This window comes from Pseudochaenichthys georgianus, chromosome 10, assembly GCF_902827115.2.
Source record: "Pseudochaenichthys georgianus chromosome 10, fPseGeo1.2, whole genome shotgun sequence".
In the NCBI taxonomy this organism is placed as follows: domain Eukaryota; kingdom Metazoa; phylum Chordata; class Actinopteri; order Perciformes; family Channichthyidae; genus Pseudochaenichthys; species Pseudochaenichthys georgianus.
The window spans coordinates 33,760,212-33,772,783 of record NC_047512.1 but is presented as its reverse complement, the minus strand read 5'-3'; positions in this window follow the sequence as shown (position 1 = coordinate 33,772,783).

Genomic DNA, 12,572 nt, shown 5'->3' with positions numbered 1-12,572 from the left:
TCAACCCAATTGTTACCAGTACTATTAAGATTTGGCTTCAATTCAGAAGGCAACATGGCTTACACAGAGCCTCAATCCAAGCTCCGATTTTAAATAATCACTCATTCTCTCCATCCTGCTCGGACCCCACCTTCCGAATGTGGGCTGCCAACGGGCTTGTCACAATCAGTAATCTTTACAAGGATGGGGTTTTCTCTGACTTTGCATCCTTGTCAGCCAAATATCACCTGCCAAACAGTCATCTTTTCCGCTTCTTCCAAATTAGGCATTTTGCTCAAAAGCAATTTCCCCATTTTCCCAACCGCCCCCCTGAGTCAGGAATTGACCAGTTTCTCACCCTTGATTGTGACCAAAAAAGGCTGGTATCTACTATTTATGGAAAACTTGCCTCCTTTGACCTAGCCTCTACTACATCTATAAAAGAGTCCTGGGAGGGTGAGTTGGGTTTAGACATATCTGACAGTAAGTGGAGGGACATTCTTCGTTTGGTGCAAACCTCATCTATCTGTGCTAGGCATGGTCTAATGCAGTGTAAGGTGCTCCACAGGGCTCACTTTACCAATGCTAAGCTAGCCAAAATATTTCCTCTTAGAAGCGATGCCTGTAACAGATGCAAGCAATCTCCTGCCAATCACACACATATGTTTTGGTCATGCCCCAGCCTGAATGCCTTCTGGTCTAGTATTTTCAAAACCCTTGAGCAGGCCCTTAACACACCCATACCCCATAACCCTCTAACTGCCTTGTTCGGCGTCCCACCAACACAGAACATGCCCACCACGACCCAGCGGGTCATCGCCTTCACAACCCTGCTGGCCAGGCGTTCCATTCTTCTTAAGTGGAAGCACGTCTCCCCACCCACACATGACAGGTGGATACAGGAACTATTACAGTGTATTAATCTTGAAAAGATACGATTTTCACTACAAGGATCCCTGACACTCTTTCATAAGACCTGGACTCTCTTACTACTGCTAATCAATGACCTTACAATCAACCCTGATGCTGATGAGGTGTGAGTGAACCCGGTGGGGGGGGGAGAGACCTTCACTTCCCCTTTTCCTTATCTCCCTAATACATTGACCATTACTTTTTTTGCCTTCTCTGTTTCCTCATGTAACTTGCAGTACCGTTATTTCCCTGTTATTTATTTTTACTGACTACTAACATGAAGAAGCATCTGTATTTGTATGTAATTTTCAGGTATTGGTCTTTGTATTTCATGTAATTTCTACCCCTCTTTTCTTTCCTTTTTTTTTTTTTTTTAATGTTTTGTAACTTTTTGATTTATGTCTTGTTTATAATGTGATCATAGCCCATAGGGGTGAGGGTGGGGGGTGGGAGGGAGGGGCGAGGTAACTATTTAATTTTCCTACAGACCGTCTTCTATACATGCGTACCTACTGTATTGCCATTGTGATGTCTGTCAAAAAGCCAATAAAAAGATTTATAAAAAAAAATAAAAAATAAAAAATAAACATTTTGGATGCATGACCATGTTTTAGGCTCATCCTTCATTCACTGCTGTAGAGTAGCCTATTCAGTAGGCTATTATTTGTTTAAGACTGAATAATACCTTTGAAGAACAATCATTAAACTAGTGTGTATATTACAATACAAAGGAATCTATCCTAGCATGCCATCAAGCATTAAAAAGTAGCGCTAGGCTAGTTGTACAGTACAGATGAGTTAACACGGAACAGTACAAAAAAGTCGCGCTAGCTAACTAGCAGGCAATGCTAGCAAAATTGGTTGTAACAACCAAGATAAAATATAGATAATTACGCTGTGCATATACAAATGAAGACCAGTATAAGCATCATAAAGGGCCTCTGATACAATATAGACAGTTGACAATTCAAAAGAGTTCGATATTTCAGCAACTTACCTCTGGAACTAATCGACGCGCTGTAATGTAAGTGAATGAGGTCCAACGCCCAAATGACAATATTTTGAACTATTTCGATGTCCATACCCCGGAAGTAGGCGCCGCCATTTTTTACAACGGAGGTCTATGGGAGTGTCGTAACTCTTAAGGCCCTGACACACCAAGCAGTCACCAGAGGACTAGCCAACGCTGAAGTCGGCTGTTGCCTGGCCGTGTTCTCCTGCGTTTTGGCCATGTGTCGCACGGGAACACACCGCACCGACTTCAGTGCGTGAGTGGCAATAACTCTCCTTACCAGCAGGCGGCGGTAGTGTGTATTCGTCATTCAAAAGAGGCAACAACCGGAAGACAGAGAAGAAGAAGAGTATCTTTTCTCCGTAATATCATACAGAGCTGGCCTCTCCTGGATCAAGGTGATGAGCAGGTCTTCGTTTGCATCATTCCAGATCGCCATGATGAGATAAAAATGAATAGCAGTCTGTGTGTGCCTTCTTAAATCGTTTGTTTACATCCCTCACTTCCGCTTCGCTTCTCATGCACTGATTTGCTAGCTGAACAACACACTCTCACTCCCTAAGCGTCCAATAGCGACGTTTGGTCAGTGTCCGTGGCGTCCAATTGTGACGATCCTAGGCTCCTTCAGCGTCATAAAGGGACGCAAATAGCTTTCAACTGATTGCAATGTATTCCCATCTGCGTCGGGATTTGACGCTCATGGAAGCACGGCATTCGTTTATGTCGGCTGCCCTTAAAGGTAATGTGAGCGTCCATTCCCAGGAGTAAAGGATGGCAGAAGACACTACACTACCCAGAATCCCCAGCTATCGTTTGGACTACACCATGTGCTCTTGACAAACCCCGTGATAGTCCTCAAGCTCTGTGATTGGAGAGTGTGCTCCGAGGGTTAAGCCGATTCTCGAACAGCACTTGAAATGGGATGGAACCACGGCAGACTGTCCAAAACTGGATTTGAACGGGTCCACCGCGTCCCCCCTCCCCCACCCCCACCCCCACCCCGTCCCCAGAACTACACATGCTGGCTATTCTGTTTTGCAACATGTTCTCTCTGGCACGTCTCTACTGGGAGTTGTAGTTTTAAAAGACGTTTTCGTATTTCCCATAATAAGAAGTTGCCAGTATTAAACTGTGTACATCCCTGGAGGTTTAGGGGACAGGAAACACTCACATTTAAAACATATAATTAATAAATGGGTGAAAATTGCTTGTGCCCAATATGGGCAGTATTAATATACCCACATGTCAGCTAAGGTCAGAAGAGCTTTATTTAACAGCTGGTCTTATGTGTGTGACCCCTGTGATAACATTACATTACATTAATTGATAAGCCTGAAACATGCACTTGTCACATTTTGCAAATATGGCAGTAGCCATCGATCAGCTGAAGATAATATATACTTTATTGATCCCAAGTTGGAACATTTGCGTTATATCAGCATGTGTAACAGTTAAATATGCAGTTGTGTTTATTTGAAAATCATTTAGTATAATCACATAAATTCTGTGTTTTATATTCAACAATTCTGTGTTCTTTATTTATTGATTGTTCAATACCTGACAAGGCCGGAGATGAAATATTTACATACATCTTATAAGAGTAATACATTATGTATAATATCAGTTAAAATAAGTGCTTCAACATAGTTAACATTGCTGGAGGTATGCACACATATTGATAGATGTCTTGTAATGCACTATTGAGGAACCTGCAACCCAAGTTTTTCATTCAGTGCAGAACTACACCACAGTTGTGTTGGCCTATATGATGTCAATAAACCTTAGAAAATCATGAAATCTTGAACGGGATGTGCAAACTAGTCATTACATACAGTCTTTAATTAACAATTAGTAGAGAATAACGAGTAATGAATATACTTTATAGGGATCGTATTAATATCTAATAATAAAAATATTGAAATTCAATAACATGCTTTAACCACCAGGTGTCCCTTGATATCAGCTGTGCACCTTTATGGTGTAAATACAGCCTATCTACCAATTGGATCAAATATAAAAGTGAGCCGAATTAGTGTTGAGACTGCAAGGAGACGTATTGTGTGAAAAGAAATGTAAGATGTTGTTTAATGGCTGATATATTTATGATCCACGTCATGTTTTCAGTTCCTCATGTCTTCTCATCAGGGCTCTATAAATACAGAACTACGGCAGATATGTAATATGTAATGCAGCCGAACCGTGTATTACAATGCCGTTATGTAATGACTTTCAAAGAGAAAAGCAAGCACACTCGGAATAAGGTATTATTATTATTTTGGTCTGTTTCCGGTATTTATTAATGACGATGTGCTCTGAGATGTGAGACTGGAATTGCACAGGGGGGAAATAACGTAGGCTATCTTTAGATGCGGATTTTGTTAAACTAATATGTTTAGGCTGTGGACCAACACTATACATTGACGGGGAAGGGGGTAGCAATAAAGATAACACCATTAAACAGTTACACAACATAACAGAAATAATATCGATAGCAGCGTCCCTAGCAACCACCTTGGTAACAATGAAAACGTCGCGATTTCCTGAAGTAATCTTCGTAATAACTAGCAAACTAAAGATCATGTACATCCACTGCACACATAATCTGAAATAACAACTCATATTTCTCGCATCAAATGACATCAAAACGCATTTTAATGGCCAAACTAATTTTAAACTAGGCATTTTCCACGAGAATAAAACGAATTTCGGCAATGTTTTCTTTTTCTGCAGGGAGAAATTTGAAGATCATGTGACATAGACGCCAGCCATCGGAATGAATGGTGAAAAAAAACGGGGTTTGTCAAACAGAGCACATGGTGTAGGCCAAACGATAGCTGGGGATTCTGGGTAGTGTAGTGTCTTCTGCCATCCTTTACTCAGAAAACATATTTGTTTCTCCGAATCGAAGGGGAAAAATACAAAAGCATTGCACACAATTTAAACCAATCAATGTTGTGTAATTAACAAGGATAATCTGGTGTTTTTTAGTCGATGAGTAGTGCAGATATCACTGTAAAATCAATCGACAGTAAGAGGAGTACTTACTTCCGGGTGTAAAATTCTCCGTTATCCAATGGGAATGGATGCTCACATTGCCTTTAAGGGCAGCCGGCATAAACGAATGGCGTGCTTCCATGAGCGTCAAATCCCGACGCAGATGGGAATACATTGCAATCAGTTGAAAGCTATTTGCGTCCCTTTATGACGCTGAAGGAGACTAGGAGCGTCAAAATTGGACGCCACGGACACTGACCAAACGTCGCTATTGGACGCTTAGGGAGTGAGAGTGTGTTGAGCTGAACAGCCAATCAGAGTGATTATTTGGTCCGACTGCCAGAATAAGGCGTGTCACGGTCGACGGTGCGGGACACACCAACCTGACTACGGCGCCGCGAATGCCCGACAGCCTCTGACGGCCTCTGACTCCCAAAATCGGGTTGGTGTGTCAGGGCCTTTAGTATCTCTAGGGCTCTGTGAAGTGCTCCATTGTGTTCCACTGACTTCATTTGGCTGCAGTACTGTTTAAAGAAGCAGGCGAGTCTCCTCCCCGAGGTCCTCATCATGCATTACCTCACCTGCTGCGTGACAGATCAATCAATCAATCAATGTTTATTTATATAGCCCAATATCACAAATGTTACATTTGTCTCAGTGGTCTTCACAGTGTGTACAGAATATCAGTATGACAATACGACACCCTCTGTCCTTAGACCCTCACATCGTACAAGGAAAAACTTCCAAAGAAAACCCAGTTTTAAAGGGAAAAATGGGAGAAACCTCAGGGAGAGCAACAGAGGAGGGATCCCTCTCCCAGGACGGACAGACGTGCAATAGATGCCGTGTGTAAATTGAAAAGATAATACATTTGCAACATAGGTAGTCCAAATGTTTGGAAATGCATGTGTGTATAATAGGAAGATGAATCCACGAGGATATCCATCCAGGACCTATGATCCAGGACCACAGCCACGACTCAAGATCCAGCGCTCGCGATCCAGGACACAGGACCGCAGGATCATCCATGACTCCGGATCCCAGCGTATATAGACACCAAAAAGAAAGACATTTGGGGAAGCTGGGTTAATCGGAACATGAGTGTACACGGGTATAGACAGAGAGAAGGAAGAAGTAAGATGTCCCCCGACAAACTAAGCCTATATCAGCAAAACTAGGGGCTGAATCTAATCAGCCCTAACTATAAGCTTTATCAAAAAGGAAGGTCTTAAGCGCACTCTTAAAAACGGATAGGGTGTCTGCCGCCCGAACACAAACTGGAAGCTGATTCCACAAATGTGGAGCTTGATAAGAAAAGGCTCTGGCTCCCATTGTACTTTTAAAGATTCTAGGAACAACCAACAACCCTGCATTCTTGGAACGCAATGCCCTAGTAGGACAGTAGGGTATAATGAGTTCTTTAAGGTAAGATGGCGCCTGCCCATTAAGGGCTTTGTAGGCGAGAAGAAGAATTTTAAATTCTATCCTGTGTTCTATAGGGAGCCAGTGTAAGGCAGCCAGAACAGGAGTAATGTGGTCCCTTTTCCTAACTCTGGTTAGTACACGAGCCGCAGCATTTTGAATCAGCTGAAGCGACTTGATTGACTTCTTGGTACTCCCTGATAATAAAGAGTTACAATAATCCAGCCTAGAAGTAACAAATGCATGGACTAGTTTCTCTGCATCGTTTTGAGGCAAGATATGCCTGATTTTTGCAATGTTACGTAGATGGAAGTAGGCGGTCCTTGAAATTGATTTTATGTGGGCGTTAAAGGATAAATCCTGATCAAATATAACACCAAGATTCCTTACAGTCTCACTGGAGGCCAAATTAATGCCATCCATAGTTAGTATGTCTTTAGATAATTTGTTTCGTAGATTCTTCGGGCCAAGTACAATAACTTCAGTTTTGGTCGTGTTTAACATCAAAAAGTTTAAGGTCATCCACGTTTTTAAGTCCTTAAGGCAGTCTTGAATTTTATTTAGATGATTAATTTCATCAGGCTTGATTGATAAATATAGTTGAGTATCATCCGCATAACAATGAAAGTTTACAGAATGATTCCTTATAATATTGCCTAACGGAAGCATATATAATGTGAACAAAATAGGTCCGAGCACTGAGCCCTGTGGCACTCCATGGCTAACTTTGGTTTGCGTGGAAGATTCATCGTTAACACGTACAAACTGAGAGCGTTCAGATAGATAGGACCTAAACCAGCCTAAAGCAGTTCCCTGTATGCCAACTAAGTGCTCTAGTCTTTGCAATAGGATATCATGGTCGATAGTATCAAATGCAGCACTAAGATCGAGCAAAACAAGAATAGAGACAAGTCCCTTGTCTGAGGCTATTAGAATATCATTTGTGACTTTAACCAGAGCTGTCTCTGTGCTATGATGTGTTCTAAAGCCAGACTGAAAATCTTCAAATAAATCATTGTTTTTTAAGTAATCACACAACTGTTTTGCGACCGCTTTCTCAAGAATTTTTGAGAGGAACGGAAGATTAGAAATAGGTCTATAGTTGGCTAAAACCTCTTGATCGAGGTTGTGCTTTTTAAGAAGCGGTTTTATCACTGCTACTTTGAATGATTGTGGAACATAGCCTGATAATAAAGACATATTCATAATATTTAATAAAGAAGTGCTAATTAATGGAAAAACTTCCTTCAACAGCTTAGTTGGAATTGGGTCGTTGATGGTTTAGAAGAGAGAATCATTGAATGTAATTGTTCAAGGTTAATGGCTGAAAAGCATTCTAGTTTACTATCTAGTGTAATATTAGAACTTACGATTCCGGGAGCTGTTGATAACACTATACTGGTCGAAGGCAAGAGGTCATTAATTTTGTTTCTAAGAGTAACAACTTTATCGTTAAAAAAGCACATAAAATCATTACTACTGAGTGCTAAGGGAATAGAAGGCTCAATCGAGCTGTGACTCTCTGTCAGCCTGGCTACAGTGCTGAAAAGAAATCTTGCATTATTCTTATTCTCATCTATTAATGAAGAGTAGTAGGCTGCTCTCGCTTTACGCAGTGCTTTCTTATATTCATTGAGAGTAATATGCCAAATTAAACGAGATTCTTCAAGTTTAGTGGAACGCCATATCCTTTCAAGTTGTCTAGACTTTTGCTTTATTTTGCGGGTTTCGGCATTATGCCATGGAGCTAATCTATGTTGTTTTATTTTCTTCTTTTTCAAAGGAGCAACAGAATCTAATTTTATTCGCAGCGCATCTATAGCACTATCAACAACATGATCAATTTGGGGTGGTGTACATTTTGTATAAGTTTCCTCCCCTACATGCAGACATGCTATCGAGTTAAGTATTGGTTGAATCTCTTCCTTAAATGTGGCTATAGCACTAACAGATAGGTTTCTGCTGCAAGAGCTTTTGACTAATGCTTTGTAGTCTAGTAACAGTACTTCAAAAGTTACTAAGAAATGGTCGGATAAAGCAGGATTATGCGGTTCGACTAATAGTTGCTCAATTTCAATACCATAAGTCAGAACAAGGTCGAGAGTGTGATTATAACAGTGGGTTGGTTTATTTACACTCTGACAGAAACCAACAGAATCTAATATAGAGTTAAATGCAACAGTAAGGCTATTTTTATCATCGTCAACATGAATATTAAAGTCACCTACGATAATTACTTTGTCTTTGTACTTTGTCAGATGTGGAGAATCACACCACATGTGATCACAGACAACATCAATAAAATATCCGTGTCCCACTGCCTCGAAGAATCACATCTATTAAAAAGAAGTTCAATGGGGCAAGTATTCAGATCAAGTACAAATAATAATCTGTTACAAGCAAAAGTCCTGCACACCATATGTCATTTCTGGCACTGGGGACTTCTCAATGAATACAATAACGAGACGTGGTGTGCAGACATCCACTCAGAGCCAGGCAAGCAGAGTTGCGTGCCACCACCTGGGTTTCAGACCGGGGAAAAGACAGAATCAATTGTGCATCATCTATGTAACTGTGGTAGGAGAAGCCCAGAGAGCAAATGAGAGAGAATCGGTGTACATAGAAAATCGAGGACAGAGCCCTGTGGGACCCCATTAATAAGATTAATAATATTGGTTTCATTGCAGTCAGCTTCGCGAAATTAGGATTCCTTTGTTGTTTTTTGTTCATTATTCTGGAGGTGTTTACCCGGAGCCAAATTATCCACAGAGGTGTCTTCCTCTGAAAATCAAAATAAATTAAATAAAGCTAAATCAATGCCCCTCCCATGCTGTTTGGATGTTGCTATCGTTCACTTGCTTGTTTCTTTAATAGCTTAGGATTCAGAAGACTATCCATTAAATCCTTCATTTGGTTAAAATATTTCGTTAAAAACAACCAAGATCTTAAAAGAGTTTCCAAAATTAATAAAATCGAATTTATGACCACAAAAATGACTCATGCCAAAATGTTAGTGATCACAACAGGCGACCAAATGTAACAGACTTACATTGTTTCAATTGACAGATTTCTCTGGGTTTTACATTTATTGGAAACACTTGGGATAATGTGAGGACACAACTGAACTACATATATAACATAGACACTTTACTACACTTTCACTATTTACACTTTCACTATCTTCAGTCGAGATATAAACAGTGCTATAGGAAGTGTTTATGACTCTTTATCTGAACACTAACCCTAATTACCAGCGTTACCAAGCTGTTCAGTTTTGCAAGATAACATTTCTTTGTGTTTTTGTTTAAGATTATTTTTGGCGGCTTTTTGCCTTTATTATTACAGGCACAAACAAGAAAGGGGTAGCAAAAGGAGACCACATCCAGCAATGGGATCAACCTTTCAGAAATCCTACAGTAGTAAGAAATACAATGAGGAATAATAATGTTGACTATGATATGAGCTGTGGACCACTTGTGTCTGTCTAAAATACACAAAGCATACACAAAGTTCATATTGAGTCCACTCCAAATGTTAAACAGTTCCACAAGGCCATCCTGTCAATACGCCAAGCTCCTCTCATAACAGATTATTGCTATTCCCATACTTCCACTTCATTCCTGATCTATTTAATGCTTAGCAACTCAAATTTGCTACCATAGCACAGACACATATGTATGGCTTCCAAACATGACTTGGGGAGCCATATAACAATAGCTTATTTTATAACTCCATAACTCCTTTTTGCAGTTGATTTACTTTTGCGAAATAAACCTTTCTTCACGTTAAACCTTAGTCTGGTTTGTTGCACAACCATTGATATAGATCGTCGTTTTCCAGATAAATAACACTCAAGAACATTGCTTATTTGCTCTAGAAGAACACTGACACTTTTATGTATATTTTAAGCTACACAGCTCAAGGGATTAATATCTGCCCTCTACATATTCTTCCATCAACCTTGGATCAGTCAACATTTCTATCTATTGACTACCCTTAAAATCTTATTGGCATTGGTGGTCATGTAACTTTTTCCCTAGTGCTATTTTCAGGTCCACATTTCCATACATCCAATACTTTGCTTTACGACCAAATACTTGCAAAAACTAATGGCACTCAAATCAGCCTCAGCTTTATGTTTTTGTGCTAGTTAGTAAATGTTAGCAGGCCAACACACTAAACTAAACTGGTGAACTTAATAAACATAATATCTGCTAAACATCAGCCTCATAGAGCTTTGCATGGCTTTAGAAACATAGTCTATGTTACAATTGTTTTTCTTTAAATTCAGGGCCCGGTTGTTCTTTCTTGGAAATCAAAAGTAATCCGTAAAGCGGAAAAACTTGTTTTTAATGTGTCTGACTTCCAATTAGTACAAAGACAGAAATAGCACAGATATGCAGTATCACAAAATGTAAACATGAAAAAAAAAATGGTTCTGCTAAAGTTCTTATCCTTTATCAACAAGTGGATTTTTTTTTTTTTTTCTTCTTCTTCTTCTTCTTCTTCTTCTTCTTCTTCTTCTTCTTCTTCTTCTTCTTCTTCTTCTTCTTCTTCTTCTTCTTCTTCTTCTTCTTCTACCAAGTTCTATACATATTGAAACCAAACAAACTTAACCGAAATCCAAACTTTTTTTTTTTTTTTGTAAAAGCCAAAAACCAGCACATAACAGATGTATCCGCTCTTTTAGAGGCTGGGTGTGAAGTAATCTGAATCGGTTTAAAATACAGAGCAAAACCAAAGTGATTTAGAGCTGTGTAACAAATTGGATTGATGTATGGAGTTATTTAAAAAAAGATGAAGCGCTCATCATTAGAAGACAGCTAAAAACGAAATCTCAGTAACAAGAAAATGATTTTGTACTGAAAAGAATCTACTCAAAACAAACTGCATGACAAATCTTGGAACCTATCAGCTCTGGGTATGACAACGTTTTATCCTCTGGGGTCGATGGACATTATTTCAGAAGTTCTGGTGTTGCAAATATCTGGACCCAGACATCGTTTTCAGTGCTTCAGTCTTTTTTACAGTCCGATTAGCAAAATGAGACCCAAGAATGTAGTTGATGATGTCTACGACAGGGAGACAGTTTAGGCCCAATTACGCTATTCTTTAGCTAATAAAAAGCTAAATGTTTGTCAGAGAATATCAGATGAGATCGCAATCTGCCTCTTTTGCTCTCCAATCAGTCTGTTTACCGGCATACAACCAATTCCCCAAACGACATTGGTCAGTACAATGCATGCATGTGCCAACCATAATGCAGTTGCTCCTATACTAGATTTTCCAAATGTTTCTTTCTTGATTTTCTTTGTTGTTTTTCTTTCAGTAATATCTATTAGTAACTTATTAAGCTGTGCCATACCTTAACTTTCTTGTAAAGAGAGAATTTGTTCGTTTTCTTTTTCCAGGGAGCAACTTATCGCGCTAGGCCAGCTAGCATAATGGTCCGAACAACTGCCTGCCACCGGAACCTGGAGAAAGACACAAAGGATGCAGGTAAACCGAAAAAAACAAGGAGGATATAAGGAAATATAAGCCCCGACTCCCCCTCAAATCACAGGTAACTTAACTGGCTAATTGAATGGACGAGCTAACGGCGTTAGCTGGGAGTCAGACGGAATATCTGGAGTGTAGTTTAATGTGCTTAACGAAAAAACGTAGCTGCATCTTACACCAGGACTTGCACCAGGATACAATATATATGACAACGTTTCCATCAAAAGCTTCTATAACTTTAGAGAAATGTGGCTGTCAGGAGATTTTGATTAAAAAAAAGAATAATAATTGTTATGTTATTAATTTTAACCCGATACAATTTTGTACACATTTGTGATTTGCCTCGTCATATGAACTCGTCTCACAAAGGACCTGGCTTTACAGGACACAACAGGTATGTTGAAAAAATGCCAACTAATAGATATTGATCAAAGATGGTGATGGATGTACATTCCACTCAGTGTGATACAGCAACAACCACAAACTGACTGAATACTTTGTATATTAATTACCTCTTAAAGACGGGCAGCAGGCTAATAGATCAAGATTGTCATTGGCAAATATCTGAAAGTTCATAAGATCAAAGAGTTTTCCAATGCGAAAGTGTTAGGATTTGTCTGTGTTAGTATTTTTCGTGTCCTTTTCTATCTTTGGGTTTCCTATTTTATTTAGTAAAGTGTTCACCCCCGTTTCCTGCCTGTTTGCTTTCTGTCGGTTTCCCTCTCTGATTACCCAATTGTGTTCACCTGGTACC